Raw genomic sequence first — 16,546 nt, 5'->3', positions numbered from 1 at the left:
TTCGTAGATCTGCCTGTTCTGCTCCCCACTCTGTCCCTGGTGAATCCTCTCACCCTCCGCATCTCTGGCCTGTACCCCAGTATGAATAAATAAATAAATCTTAAAAAAAAATTGGTTGAATTAACTTTGGTGCCCCAGTTAAGCTGCAGGGCGTATCCAATATAGAAGCAGACCCAATTGCTTACATAGTCCTGGACCTCTGCGTTAGGGGGAGAAAACCTGTGGACTAGCAGCACCTTTGACAGAGGAGGCCCTCAAATAGCAGATAAGGCACCTATAGCCCATTTGATTCTGTCAGTATCTCATCAGAATTTTAACAGAAAGTAGGTGCTTTACATATATTTACATGAGTGATACCTCTCTGGGGTACCAAAGTAAAAGCAGGAGGGATGATTGTATTAATAATAATAATGTACTGAAAATCATGGCTGGCCAGTTATTGTGCACTTACTGGTGCCAGGCCCTGCAAAAGATGCTGGTATTTGCCTCCAGTTAATCAGCGACATCCACCCTTGATTGCTGTGGGACTTGTCTTTTCCTCATGGTTGTTCATGTAAGAGGACACAGTGGCTAGGGTTGCAGAACTAGGGTGACCCATGCCCTTCACCCCCTGTCCCACCTCTCATTTTGGGTCTGTGACCTGATGATGTTCCATCTCCGCCTGAGGCAGATGAGATTCAAGGTGAGAGAAAGAATAAATCCTATAAGGTAATTCTGTCACTCACCTCATCTTCATAATCTTCCCTGAGCTTCCTCTGCTGCTCACCCTGGTATTGATCGTGTCACAGGCTATAGCAGACCTAGGCAGGGGGCTGAAAACCTTTCCTCGCAACCCTCACCAGTGTGCCTGTTTCAGCTCCAAGAAGAAAAGCCTGCTGTGAAAACAATCAGTGCATTTGCTTTAGATCTAAGTGATTCCAACTAGGTCGATGCTTCATGCTGATGTGTTGAAAACATTTAAAAAATTTCTCAGAGTTTGATTTCCACTGGAACACTGTGGCATGTGTCTCAGTGTCTGCAGTTGTTATTTTTCACTAACACAGCAGACAACTGCTTCCTGCCACAGCAAACAAAAAGCTGTAGGGAAACGGATGCTTTGTCTGTGTGGAAATTTACTATGAACGTTTATTTGGGAAAAGAGGAGCCTGTGTGTAGATTCGGTTGAAAGCCATGTGTTACCTTGACCTACAGATTGGGACTTTTGATTCTGTTTGCTTTAATCCTGATGTGAATATGTTCCAATGTTGACTAAGTATAAGTGTGAGAACTCTGATGTGGTGTTGGGTGTTGAGAGTTTCTTTTTTTTTAAACAGACTTTTTCCTAAGGCCAATCGTATATAATAAGACCAAGATTGCTTTACCTTCCCAGGGATCCTTCAGGCAAATATAGGTTTTTATTCAGAGACAATTAGATTTTATCATCGCATCTTGGCATAAGGTGACAAATAAAGAAAGAAAATCATAAAGAAAGAAAATTTAGTCTCACCCAAATTAATATTTGTTTAATCTCTGGTATCATTACACTATTTATATAACATGTATATTTGATGTAACAAAGTATTTTTATAACACATTACTTAACAAATTACAATTGTTGGGCCCTCCCTGGTGGCCCTATGGTTTAAAGCACAGCCCTGCAAAACTAGCCAAAGTAGCCATTCAGCATGAGTTCAATCCCATGCCCTGGAGGTGGCCCACATGATATGGCAGACCTCTCCTGACCGGCCCGCTGCTCCCTTTGGCAGTGTATCTCCTCGATCTGCCTGTTCTGCTCCCCACTCTGCCTCTGGTGAATCCTCTCACTGCCCCTTCACCTCTAGCCTGTACCCTAGTTCTTTGTGCATACATAAATAAATTTTTAAACATTATAATTGTTATTATGTAATAATAAGTCCAATGGATGATAATCCCTGAAGGAAAGGAACACTGACCAGCATTTATGTGTTGTTGAAGAACTGAGCGGAGATGTCAGAGGCATTCATAGGCATCTTATAGGTGTCTCTTGCTTTTTAAAAGTTTAACTTGCACCACTTTGCTTTTATGAAAGACTTAAATTAATTCCTGTTTTCACTGAGTGAAAGAACTACAAAGACGATTTTTCACTTTTTTTTTTTTTCAAAGATTTATTTATTTGTACATACAGAACTGGGGTACAGGCCAGAAGCTCAGGGGCGGCGAGAGGCTTCACCAGAGACAGAGTGAGGAACAGAACAGGCAGATCGACGAAGTACACTGCTGAAGGGAGCAGCGGGCGGGTCAGGAGAGGTCTGCCACGCCATGTGGTCACCTCCAGGGCAGGCAGGAATCGAACTCATGTGGAAGCGGCTTCAGCTTCTTAGTGCGGTGCTTTAACCCGCTGCGCCACCAGGGAGGGCCCTGATTTTTCACTTTTTAAAAAATAATTATTTGTGCATACAGAACTGGGGTACAGGCCAGAGGTGCAGGGGCGGTGAGTAGATTCACCAGAGACAGAGTGGGGAGCAGAACAGGCCGACTGACAAAAGTACACTGCTGAGGGGAACAGTAGGCGAGAAAGGGGAGGTCTGCTGTGCCATGTGGGTCACCTCCAGGGTTGGGGATCGAATTCGTGCTGCAGTGGCTGCATAGTGCTGTGCTTTAACCCATTGTGCCACCAGGGAGGTCCTGGATTTTTCACTTTATGAGGAAAGGTGAGAAGCAGTAAGCATTTGTTTTGCAGTGGCCATCCTGGTGACAGCACATTCCTGGAGTGGCTGGGAGAGAGCGGCAGCACATGCTCTTTTCTCATTATAACATACAGTGTTATATGGGTTGTGTGTCTACCTTTACATTCCTGCTTTTACACTCTCTGTTAGTGTTAGTTCAGGTTTTATATATTATTTGATATAAAATGGGGGTCTGGGAATGACCCACCTTTTTCCATATAAATTAATGTTGACTACTTTTTTGCTTCCTGACATTTTGGCTTATGAAAGATTTCACAGGCCTGTTATACTTTCAGATGGTAGGGGAAACCGTGCCTGATCACATTTCCAAGTTCTCCTTTTTGGTTATTAAACATAGAAGCCAGGGTTTGGTACAAATAACACAAAACAAAGCCAAGCCACAAGTCCCACATGTAAGATTACTTTTTTTTTTTTTCCAGATGAATTTAGAGGACTAAACTCTTTTTTTCCAAAGAGCTCCATGGGAGAGCCATAGCCAACTCAGAGTTAGAGCTCAATTTTTCCGTGTTCCATCTAAGACCTTAAAAGGTATATGTCAGGGCCTTCCCTGGTGGCGCAGCGGGTTAAAGCACAGCACTAAAAAGCTAAAGCCACTAAAGCGTGAGTTCGAACCCCTCCCACCCGGGAGGTGACCACAAGGCGCGGCAGACCTCTCCTGACCCACCTGCTGCTCCCCTCAAAAGTGTACTTCGTCCATCTGCCTGTTCTGCACCCATTTCTGTCCCTGCACCTCTGGCCTGTACCCCAGTTCTGTATGCACAAATAAATAAATCCAAAAAAAAAAAAAAGTACATGTCAGTTCTTCTAAGTTTTCTTTGCAATGTCATCATTTAGGTCAAATATTGGGGTTTCCTTCTAGGAATGAACTGTTGGGTTGTATTGTTCTGTTTGCTGTTTATTATCAAGATGCTGAAAGAATGTTCTTATAATAATCCAGAGAAAATGGCAAATACGTGCTTTTCTTCATGTATTTTGTTCATTAGTTGGAATGCCTACAGAAATGAGAATTCCCACAAACTAAATAATTTCTGAGTTTATCTTATAAAACTGAAGGAACACAGCATCATGTTTCTTTTAGTCAAATGAGTGAGATCTCCTTTTGCTCTGCTGCTTCTGCAAAAGGCTAGATTTATTTATTTGCTAGAAGTATTTCTTAATTCATTACCTTTTCCTCTTTCTGCTCAGTCCTTTATTGGTGGGTGGCATTGTGGTAATTTTAATGAACACCTCCTAATACTTCCCTATTTGGCTATAAGAGTTTATGTTATTATACAAACTGCATTTAGAGGAACATTTGTGGGATATGATAAAATAAAATAAGATAAAGAGCATGTGGCTTTTTGTAGGGAAAGATACCATAGATCTTTGTGTACTACTTATACTTTTATTTCATTGTAACTATCTATCTGGGATGTATATTCAATATGGTGCATTTAGGTGAGTGATACTCAGTTTCCTCATGAGAAGGTGGGAAGGAAATTTCTGTTGAATGTATTCTGCTTTGAAGGTACAAAAGACTTGCATTGTTTAAGGGGAACCTCCGTCACTGTGTTGGAGCTAGGAAGAGAGCTCATTTTCAGCTCTCTAATTCTCTTCTATTTATATTTGATATATGCTTCTTAAAAATGAGACTTCAGATATTTAGGCTTATACAATTTTAGAATAATAGAATCAACTGATTTTGCAATAATAATGATGCTTTGCAGTGTTTCATAAAATAAAGAAGGCAGCATTTATGTAAAACCTATCCCTTTATTGCCAATAATGTTTGTCTAAAAGCATTAAAACAGTGGAGATGCTATATGTTAACGAGTGGAGAACATAATTCTAAAATGTCATCTTTCCAGCTTCATTTCATTCATTTTAAAAATGAACTCCTTGGGTATGCTGTAGAACTACTATTTGTACTTTAAATGTACTATCAAGAGCCCTATTTGTAAAGAATTTATGCACTTAATTTATGTACTCAGCTTGTCAAGTTACTTTGTTTCTGGATTTTCCCCCCAGAGCAATAAGGAGAGTCTACATGAGTTGCAAAAAGAAAAACTATTGGCTCATAATAGGTTTATACTGGCTCATGTGTGAAGCTTAGGCTACAATAGATTTTCCAGAAAATAAAATATGGATGTGACGGAAATATCTTTTCTTGCCAGAAGTGACTCATTATGGGGCCATTAACTCTGTATCTCTTGGGAGTGTTTTTAAGCAGTTACTTAAAAGCCCATGTTTAGCAGCAGAACTTTCAGACAAGCATAACCTAATGCTGGCAGCTCAATAAAGCAGCTTTAAATGAATATTTGCCACAGATTATTTCAGATGAACTTGTGGAATGAACAGGTGGCATGTAGTTCTTCTCCAACAAATTGGAAAAGCACATGTTAAGAGAGTTGATGCTAGAGCTATAAAAATGGCAAAGGTGCTTAGAATGTACTGAAAAATGAGTAGCTAAAAATTATACAGAAATCATAAAATTTAGGTATTGTTTAATGTTTTACTATAAAGAAATGTTTATGTTCAGTAATGTGAACACTGTTATTGAGTAGTTTTATGAGAATTCTATAGGTAGAATAAAATGAGATTCATCGGACGAATCCTATTAAAATACTGTGTGTTGATTCTTGAGGATTCATATACAGCTGAATTGCACTTTTCCTACTTTGTCAGTTTATCTTTGCTTTTTATTACCCTCAACTTGTCTCTATTGCTTCGACCTGGAAAGGCATTTCTGTAGTTTTTTTTTTTTTTTCTTCCTTCTTCTCCTGGCTTCTTCTGAATTTCCAGGGTCATGTGGAATGTCCTCTCACAAATGTTTAGAATGTTTAAAGAGCTCTTTTCTCACTGCAGTCAATAAAATTATATCCCTGGTCTAATAAATGATGTGTCCACCTTAGTTGTTAGCTTCTTTTTTGGCAAAAGCTGAACTATTTCCATGAAGCTGTTGCAATTCCTTTTTTTTTTTTTTTTGATGCTACTGACCCTTCTTTTCTCTTAGTGGGATTCAAGAGACTTTTGGCAAAAGGACACATATGAAAAGAATAAAATATTGTCTCTTTCACTTCCATTCAGATGACACCTAAGAATGTTTAGCTTAGAGATTTAATAACAGTGTTAGAATACTTCATTTTGTTTATAAGTAGAAATGAAAAAATATTTGGGTCCTTATAGTTTATTTTACACATACACACACATATATAACATCATTCTTCATTTTTGTACAGTGTATGCTTTTTCATCTCAGTTGTAATCCCAGTGAGCTTCCTACCACCAGTTCACCCATATGCCATCTCCATAGTCCCTTGTGCTATTCACACCCCTGCTTTGAATCTATTCGCTTCTCCCCCCCCATCCCACCATAGAATGTTTTTTGTTTATAGTTGTTTGTTGATTTTAGTTTTTATTTTATTACAATTACTCTCCCCCCTAAATCCCTTACACACTTGATATGAATGAGACCACCCAGTGTTTTTCTTTTTCTTTCTGGCTTATTTCACTAAGCATGATCCTTTCCAGCTCCATCCATGCTGCCTCAAATGGCATGAGTTTATCTTTTTTGATTGCTGAGTAATGTTCCACAGTGTGTATGCACCACATCTTCTTATTCAATCATCTATTTTGGAGCATTTAGGTTGATTCCACATCTTCCCTATTGTCACTAGTGCTGTAATAATCAAAGAGGATGCAGGTGTCCTTTTGAATTAATGTTTTTGTGTCCTTTGGGTAGATACTTAGGAGTGGAGCTGCTGGAAGCTCCATTTTTAGGAATTTGAGAAACCTCCACACAACTTTTAATAGTGGTTGTACCAGTTTACATTCATACCAGTAGCGTAGGAGAGTTCCTTTTTATATATATCCTCACCAACATTTGTTGTTGCTTGTTTTTTTAATATGTGTTATTCTCACTGGTGTAAGATGTTATCTCATTTTGATTTTGATTTGCATTTCCCTCATTATGAGTGATGAACATTTTTTCATATATCTGTTGGCTGTCTGCATTTCCTTTTTAGAGAAGTGTCTTTTTAGCTCTTCTGCCCATTTTTTGATAGGGTTGCTCAGTATTTTTGTTGAGTTTTGTCAGCTCTTTGTAGATATTTGTGATCAGTCATTTATTGTTCTTAATCTCTTCAAATCTATTTTCTTCTTATGATTAAAAAGTTATATTAATCATATCTGTAGGTCTGATAATATCTATATCCTCTTCCTCAGATTGTAAAGTTGAAAGACATTTAATTCAGAAGTACAGTTAGCATTAGGAAAAATGATTAATTTGCTTATTCCTTTGTTCACTCACTCATTCATTTCATTTATTTACTTATTAATTTACCAATTCATCACCAATTATTTGTTGAGCTTTTCTTTATGGTTGGCATTATGTTGAATACTAAAGATAAAGTAAATACATACATTGTTTCTGTGCTTAAGGATTTTACGGTTTTGTGAAAAATAAAGTTGACAAATAATTGCAATGATAATGATAATTGTTTTAATCTATCCAACTGACAAATCAAGTATCTATGGAGTCCCTACTATGAACCAGGGGCTTTTAAGAATTGAGATGTGATGAGGCATAACAAACAGTATGAGCCCTGCCACCTTCTGTCCTGTAGATCTCACCTCCTGCCACAGTGTCCGTGTCCATTCTAACGTAGCCAATTGAGCGTTCCTGAGATTCTACAGATAGTCCACATGTGTTCTCACTTGAGTGAGAACTTTCTATTTTCAGCAGCTGGCTGCTTTTCTCCCAGGTATTCATATCACTCCTCCTTAATTTATGCATTAAAAAATCATTAATCAGCCCTCCCTGGTGGCGCAGTGGGTTAAAGCACTGCAGTGAGAAGCTAAAGCCACTTCCGCATGAGTTCGATACCCACCTACCCCGGAGGTGACCACATGGTGTGGCAGACCTCTCCTGACCCGCCCGCTGCTCCCCTCAGCAGTGTACTTCGTCGATCTGCCTGTTCTGCTCCCCACTCTGTCTCTGGTGAAGCCTCTCACCGCCCCGAGCCTCTGGCCTGTACCCCAGTTCTGTATGCATAAGTAAATAAATCTTTTAAAAAAAATCATTAACCTTAATCCTTGATATTGTGTGTGTGATTTGAATGAATTTTTCCAGAATTCTTTTATTCTCTTTATTAAGTAATTCTCATGGTATTTCATCATATTGAAAAAATATGATCAGTTATATTTTCCCTGATAGTTAAGTCTCTTCTTTCTTTCTTTTTCTTGGTCTTGCTGTATTGGCTGATCCTCAGCAGTCAACAGTGTGTAGGGAACTCAGTGTAGCAGGCAGATTTGTTTTCTTACCAGAGTATTGAAAAGTTCTTGTGTTAGGTGTTAAATATAAAGTCACTGAGCTCTTTTAATTACAAATGAAAAAAAAATTAAATTGTTAAGAAAAAGAAGGCAATTCTTGGCTCACCTAGGACATAGAAGTGTTTTGACATAGGAAGGTTTTAAGGCTCAATACTTTTCTTGGGGCTATGTCTCTGTCTCTATCTTTCTCATTATTTTCCTTTGTATTAGTTTAGTCTCTCACATGCTTTTTCCATGAAGTAGGAAACCTAGCATGATTTCATTCATCTTTCTGCAGTTATAAGCCCAACATTTAGTTCAATTTCTATGTCAGGAGGCATGATTAACCAAGCTTAAGGCAATGACCCAAATCATTTGTACACAAAATCTGATCTGAACTAATAGGTCAAAAATTTATACATTCCCCCCCCCACCCCCGCATCAATGTTAATCAGTGGGATGTTCTAGAATAGACTAGCTGTACTGGTCTATTCTAGAATAGGTAAGGATAAGTATTTTGCTATCCTTGTAAGTATCTTTAAAAATTGAATTTTGATTCATATATTGCTCTACTAGTCAATATATAATCACAATAACAAGAGATTGTGATTCCATATAACTACATTGTAAAAATTAATCTAAAAGTTGAATCTAAAAATAGGGAAAATTCCATCTTAGCCCATATTATCAAATAGTTTTTCATAGGTTCAGAATTCCAATCTTACATCTCTAAAAGGATGTCATTAAAAATAAAAATATAGTTACTACAAGTTGGAAGTAGAAAGGGAAATGGAGTAGAATATATTTATTTTTAAATATTTCAATATGTCCTTGACTTTTTATTAAGAAGATTCCCTTCCTCCACCAAGAAATTTATTACTTAGAATTTGTTGGCTTCTTGGAAACACTCCTTTCAGAGTGCTATGGCCTTGTATTCTATTACAGTTTTACTTTCTAGCTTTACTGCTTTGCCATCTTCTGGAATTTCCTTTTATTTTGCATATTTTTTGGTCCATGGTTTCTTAAACCTCATATACTCCTCATTTTTTAATTCCATTTTCTGTTGTTGTTCTTGCTGCTGGAATTACTTTTTGTTTCCAAGTGATTTCTTTAAGAACATATCTGTAGATGGCAAATTTTGCGAATCCCTGCATGTCTAAAAATGATTTTATTTTGTCTTTAGTTTTGATTGATAGCTAGAATTCTAGGTTCAAAATAATTTTCACTTAAAACTTTTGAAGTCATTGCTTCAGTGTTTTCAGGCACCGAACATTGCTTATGAAATGTCTGAAACAAGTTTGACCTTCTTCCTTTGAAGATAAATGTAATCTCTTTGGGTGTTTTTGGGATGTTCTTTGAAATGTTATTGTTCTGAAATCTTATAAGAATGTGTTTAGATTTTTTTCCCCCCACTCTTTTTGCTCAGCATACCAGATAGAATCTTTCAAAAAGATATATTCTTTTTGTTGGTTTGCGTAAGCTTTGGGTAATTTCATTCTTTTATCCCTTTGATAAATCACTCATGTCTCTTTTGTTAGCTACCTCTTTCTGGAACTACTAGGAAAGACATGTTAGTTCTTTTGCCTGTCTGTACTAAAATTGTTCACATTTTTGTTTGTCATTTGTTTTTTAGGTTTGGGAAAGTTTCCTTAACTTTTTTTTTTTTTTAAAGATTTATTTATTTGTGCATACAGAACTGGGGTACAGGCCAGAGGCTCAGGGGCGGCGAGAGGCTTCACCAGAGACAGAGTGGGGAGCAGAACAGGCAGATCGACGAAGTACACTGCTGAGGGGAGCAGCGGGCGGGTCAGGAGAGGTCTGCCACGCCATATGGCCACCTCCGGGGCAGGCGGGAATCGAATTCATGCGGAAGCGGCTTTAGATTCTCAGTGCTGGGCTTTAACCCGCTGCGCCACCAGGGAGGGCCAGTTTCCTTAACTTTTAATCTAGCATTCAAATGTCTAGAGTTTCACTTTGAATTTTCACATACTATTCCTTTTATCATATATTCCTTTTATCATTGCAACCTGTTCTTGTTTTACAGATAATTTGTCAAATCTCTCTCATAAACCAGTTAAAATTATTTTACTGTTTTGCTTGTGCAAAGTAATATTGCTACCTTTTTCTTTTTGTTTCCATTTACTTATCCTATCCTCAACTATTTTCAACCTTTAACATTTTATTGAAAATGCTCTCTTAAGCATCCTTTAGCTAGGTTTTGAATATCTTTTCCAACCACAATTTTTAATGTTGTCTTTTAATAGAGAAATTTCATTTCATTCCATTTGTTATGTACATTGATTTGCATGATCTTGACTTTATTCTTTAAAAAAAATTTTTTTATATATTTATGTGTACATAACTGGGGTACAGAGGCCAGAGGTGCAGGGGTGGTGAGAAGATTCACCAGAGACAGAATGGGGAGCAGAATAGGCAGATTGACAAAGTGATAGTAAATATAATTGGTACAGTCTGCTGAGGGGAGCAGCAGGCTAGACAGGAGAGGTCTGCTGCTCCATATGGGTCATCTCCTTGGCAGAGATCCAACTCTGCAGCTAGCTTCTAGTGCTGTGCTTTAACCTGTTGCGCCAGCGCCGACTTTACTCTTTACTACATTTTATATTTTGTGATTTTCTTTCTTTTGCTACCTTTCCTTTGAGTAATCAGTTTTTTTTTTTTCCGCTTATTTGGGAGGTTTACATCTTATTTTTTTCTACTGCTGAATATTTTATATTTTTCTAAGACACATATTTGCCCAAAGTATATATTTTTATAATAACAAGAACTAAACTGTATTTGTAACCTCTCTCTGCAATCGCAGAATATGAGAGTTAGTCATTTATTTCATCTCAGTTTGTTGTATTTTATTGAAAACTTTACCTCTAGGATTTATTAACAAATAAGTTTATTTTCTTTTCACAGACCCTTTCTTCATAATTGATCAAATTTCAAAACCATATTGTTAACTTCTTTGGCTTAATATTTTTTAGCCTTATTCCCAAGGGCTTTCCTACGTACTACAAATTTTCTTCATTTAATTATATATATGTTGATGCATATCTTCCTCAAATATTTTTTATAAAGAGCACACTAATCTCAATACTTGTTTTTACTCTAAAATATAAATTTGAAACAATTGATATAATATATAATTCCAGGAAAAATAGTTCATTTTTCTAAAGACCTCTGGAAATCTTATTGCATAGCTTAATGTTTTTGAAGACTGATATGAAAATATTTTGATTTATATGTAAATAAGTCATGAAATAAGAATGAGGTGTCTATTTCTGTACATACTTATATATGCTATCACTTTTGAGAAACTCTTGTCTATAAGTTTAGCATCTCTTTCCTGTTCTTCATGGTGATGGTATAGCAGATGATGACATTTTAAGTTTTTTACATAAATAAATAAGTTTGACAAACTTTTACAAATTTTATTTTGGTACCTAGAATCTAATTCTTGCATCTCTGTACTCATTTTTTTTTATTGAAATTAATTTTGTGTTTCCTTTTTGTGTAGACACTCAGGATTTTATATTTAGCTTTAGAATTCAGAAGTTAGTCATTTTCTTTAATTCAGAGATTTAAAAAAGATATATCTTATTAGTGTTTTCCTTTCACTTTTTCTGTTCTCTTTTAATTTATAGTATTCCCTATTTGTTATGATATGTGTTTTTCCTTTGATGCCTGTCAGTTTGCTAATATCTTCATTCTAATTTGCCAAACCTGATTTTTCATTCTTAGCTGCTTTTATGTCTGGATAAACTATTTTCTCAAAATTCAGTGAAATGGCTTGAATATTTTTGCATGTTTAATGTTATCTGATTTCATAAATTCACTTTTTGCTGCAAGTGTTATTGACTCTTGTTGTTCTGTCTGGCCCCTCCTCCCCTAATATTTATAATAAACACCCAGATGTACATGTCAATTACTTTGACACTTGTATATACTTATGTATACCCCATAAAACACTTCACAGGCAAGGAAAGCTCCCAAGTGTCTCAGAGGTGGCCACTATTTTTAAAAAATTATCACTGAAATAACATTGGTACATTTTATATGACTTTATAGGGTCACACCTTTTAGGGATTGCTACCACACCACATACTCCATAAACACACATCATCCTCCACAACCCACTGTGCTCCCTCTCAATTTTGCTCTCCCTCTGATAGCTTCAGTTCTGTAGTCAGATTTCTAGAGTTTGTTATTAGTTTGACTTTACCTCACACTTTGCTTTATTGCTCCATATTGCAGAAATGTGACACCATACAGTATCTGTCTTTCTCATTCTGACTTAATCCATTTAGCATAATCCCTTCTAGTTCCATCCATGTTGTCAAAAATCACAAGAGTTTATCATTTTTATGACCAAGTAGTATTTTATTGTGTATATATACAACATCTCCCACTCATCTGTCTTTGGTTACTTAGATTGTTTCCATAGTTTGGCTATTGCAATAATTCTGGTGAACAGAGGAGTACACATATCCCTTTGAATTAGAATTTTTGTCAAATTGCAGATCACATGATAGATGTGTCGAAGGATTGCAAAAGTTGAGGGTTCTTGATGCTTCTGGGAAACAGATTTCACACGACACCAATAATAAAGAAAGCTACAGAGTTTATTAGAGAGAAAGTATGAGACAGTGTGTTACGGCATTTTCCCAGAAAAATCAGACTGCACTCAGAGACATGGAGAGAGAGAGAGATTTAATTGTCATTTCAGGCATACCTGTATAAGGAAGCATGTTACCCCATCTATCATAGCATAAACATTCATTATTGTTTGGGAAGGGGGTCAAGATAGCCATAGCTACTAGAATGGCTAAGCAGCACACTACAGGAACTTTTGCTCCAGCAAGCAGCAGAACCCAAGCAACAGACTCCCCCAAACAGTAGATTTGGGAAACTTCCTCCTTCAACTGTATAAGGCATCAGGCTGTCTCAGAAAGGGGGAAATCTTCCCTGAGGCTCCAGAGCTCCTGGGCTTTTATAGATCCTTCTTTCTGGATTGGCAGAGGTCCCTAATTATGCATGATGCTGCTCCCATCACTCTTCCTGGCCTCAGAATTTGAGTTCCCCTTCTGTTCCTCTTTTGAGTCCTGTGGTAAGCTGCCATAAGGGATGTGACAACAGTTCAATGCAGAATGTAGGAGCCACAAGATTTATGTGCCGTTACATGAAGCAATAAAACTGGGATCTTGCAGCACTGGGACCTCAGCACAAGACTGGCATTTTTCTCACCATCGCCTAAGCAGCAGGAGCCTTTGGAAAACATGGTAGTTTTCCCTGCTTGTGCCAGAGGGCAGCTCCTCTCTTGGGTATAGAGCTGGGTTAAAACAGTCCATTTGGTCACTTACAACTTAAAATGGTCTCATCAGGCAGGTATCATTTAGTTGGGGGACCCTGAAAAAGGATATTATGGCAGGGCAGGAGCCATGTTGAGGGTCCCAGACTCCCTCCACTCTGTTACTGGCCTCCAAGGAAAGAAGAAGAAAAGAGAGAAGAAGCATCTAGCAACCGACTTCCAAGAAAAAGAGCTCTGCAGTGACAATGTGATTGTATATCCCTAGGCCTTGCTGCAGCCACCATCTGAAAGGAGGACCAAAAAGAGAACAAAAACAACAGTTGTTGTTGGTGGCCCAATAAGTTACTAAGAGCTGTGTTGCTGGTGTTTCTGTGCTGCCTCTGCTCATCAGATAACTGACACTTACTGCTGGTGTTAGCACAGTGCATCATCTGGCATTGCTGCCAGTACTTCCTCTGTTGCTGTCTGGTCCAGTGTCTGGTGTTGTTCCTCCTGACCTTTAGACTATTGGTGGTGTTGCTGGACTTCATCTCACTGGTCCCACCTATGAGCACCTCCTGCTGTGGTGAGTTGGGTCGTGGCCTGCTGCTTAATAGCTGCCAAGTGCTCCAAGCCCTACTAGGAGGCACAGCACCATCTTGAGTGAGCGGTCTTTTGTTTAGGACTTCTGGACACTGTGGACACTATCTGGGGTGAGTCAGCTAGTCACCTGAGGTTGTAGAAACCCCTTGTTTCCCATGTTTCTTAAATAATCCCTATTGTTGTTCCCTGAGTCTGAGGGGTCTTGAAATTGTGCACATGGGTGAAAATCCAGAGACGGTGAGCTGTCCTCTTTTGGATACTGTCCTTGGATGGCTATAGCACCCCTATGCACTGTTTCAATCATGGGTAACTATGCCAGTGCATGGTAGACCAGGGCTTGTTTTTAAGTGTGCAGATTCTTCCCCAGCCTCCATAAAGGCCAGATCATCCCTGGTCCTTGCAACTAGGTGTTGACACCAGCAGAATACCAAGATGCAGGACCATGGCTCTGTTCCCTTGGGAGATTGCATAAAGGAACCCCCTTTCTTTGTTAATAGATCTATTTGTAGTATTTTGAGACATTACTATCCTGTTTTCCTTAGGGACAGTCCCTATTCCTCCCAGCAGTGTACAAGAGTTCCTTTTTCTTCACACTTTCATGTTATTTTGATTTTGTCATCATTTTTTTTTCTGTTCTTGAGCTTCATATAAATAGGGTCATGTAGTATATATTCTTTTATTCTTTCATTTAGCATAATGTCTAGGAGATTCATTCATGGTTTTGGATTTCTTTCACTTTCTTTCTTCCTATTATTTTTTCTTATCCCCTAAGAAGTGTCCCCCTGGGTGATAAATCACCATGTTCATGTATTCAGCTCTTAAACATCTGGGTAGTTTATAGTTCTGAACGACTACAAATAAATTGCTATAAACATTCTTGTACAAGTCTTCACATAGACATGTGGTTTCATTCCTTATGGATAAATACTTATGAATATAATCATTGTTTTCAGGTAGGTAGATAAATATTTAACTTTACAAGAAACTATACCTTTCTAAGTTGTGGAGTACTCAAATGCAGTGTATGAGTGTTTAGCTGTTCCATAGCCTCAGCCAGCTTAATAGGCATTCAGTAGCTTTATGTTGCACTTCTGAATTGTTGGCAGGGCAAAATGAGGGGTACCGCGGGTCCCCCCATACCTGCATGTTGTGAGTGGGTTCTGTAACTCACTACATAAAGGCAAAAATACTCTAGTGCCTAATACTTTCAATAGAAAAGACATTTAATATAATTAGTGTACAATAAAAAGAAGAGAAAGAATACAGTTAAAATAGTTTCCAAATGAAGCACCTAAAGTTACCTGTCCCCTTGTGAGAAAAGGCCCAGTCAAACAGGGATGGCCCAAGCGGGGCTACTGAAGCCTGAAAGCTTGCCATAAGTTTGTAGCAAAATATAGGTAAAGATAAAAGCAGCCATTTTGGGCCTTCCCATGGATCTCTTACCCATGTCTCTGTCCCTTTTAAGTGTCTCCCTCAAGTCCCTGGAACAAGTTCAATCAAGTTCAGTTTCTTCTTCACGTGACCCTGCTCCATGTGCCTCCTCCAGTTTTCTCTTTCCATCTCTTTCATTCCTCCTCTTTTTCATCCTTACTCAGATTCACCTTTCCTTGGATGGAGCAGGGAACCTGGAACCTTTTTCTTTGGGGACTGTCCTTGTCACAAAATGAATAATAATATGATGATGTTTTTTCACATGCTTATTGATCATTTGTATATCTTCTTTCTTGAATTATTTGGTCATCTTTTGCCCAGTTTATAACACTGTTTTGTTTTTTTTTTTAGAAAAAGAAAGTTGTTTTGTAATTTTTAAGTATAGTATGTATGCTTGTTGGCCTTTTAAATTGTGTGTATTATATGTGTGTGTGTGTGTGTATATATATATATATATATATATATATAAACATGGTATACAATATATAAAATACAATACATAGCATGCAGTATATAATATACATCACACACATATGTACATAGTACATATATATCACATCATATGTAAAGTAGTAGCTACTCCAAAACCTATATAGTATTATAACACAATGTTAAATCAATACATTTTATAGAAAGTGTAAAGTGGTGAACATTTGAAAAGAAAGAAGCAAAGGAAAAGGGAAAGAAAGAAGGAAGAAAAACAACTCTAGCTCACTTTCATTGAACATTAAATGGTATAGATTAAATATTAACTGTTAAAATCCTCATAGAAGTGTTAGAAAATTAGGAAGAAGTTAAAAAATATTCTTGATGTGTGAATTGTCTTTTAATGTATTGTTCTTACTTTTAGTATGATACTAATTCAATTCATAAATGAAAGTGTTAAATTTTACTGCTAATCAAAAAGGAACGTGAAATATGATGGTATGTGGCACCTTGGTGCTTTGAGACAGTGACTGGAGAAAGACAGCAGATCAGAATGAATTTATTTAAATATAGTAAAAATTTTTATATGTAGGGGAAAATGTCAGAGCTGAGTTTTAAACTACCTGGCTGAGGGGTGTGTGTGACCCTCTGTGGTGGGCATAAGACCTACTTTCTTATCATCTGCTTGGGTAGTGTTCATGCTACCATTATATATGAGTGTGAGGTCATAGCTAAAGAGTTCAACTTTGACTTGGTTTTGTTTATGCTCACTTTTATATTCTGGCTGAAAAAAATCTTT

General features: G+C 37.5%; 1 protein-coding gene across 2 annotated transcripts in view; it reads left to right on the top strand.

Annotated features, from left to right (window-relative positions):
- POU6F2 (POU class 6 homeobox 2) overlaps nucleotides 1-16,546 on the top strand; it is a 491,272-nt gene that overhangs the window by 36,874 nt on the left and 437,852 nt on the right. For both annotated transcript variants that reach the window (XM_004676660.1, XM_004676659.1), the window contains exon 2: nucleotides 3,565-3,672. The gene's annotated coding sequence lies outside the window, so the exon portion shown is untranslated. The remainder of the gene's footprint in view (nucleotides 1-3,564; nucleotides 3,673-16,546) is intronic.

The sequence above is a fragment of the Condylura cristata genome, unplaced genomic scaffold (assembly GCF_000260355.1).
Source record: "Condylura cristata isolate star-nosed mole 26May11 unplaced genomic scaffold, ConCri1.0 scaffold00005, whole genome shotgun sequence".
NCBI classification, from domain to species: domain Eukaryota; kingdom Metazoa; phylum Chordata; class Mammalia; order Eulipotyphla; family Talpidae; genus Condylura; species Condylura cristata.
The sequence above is the reverse complement of the archived record's forward strand: the minus strand, read 5'-3'. Positions and strand labels throughout refer to the sequence as shown.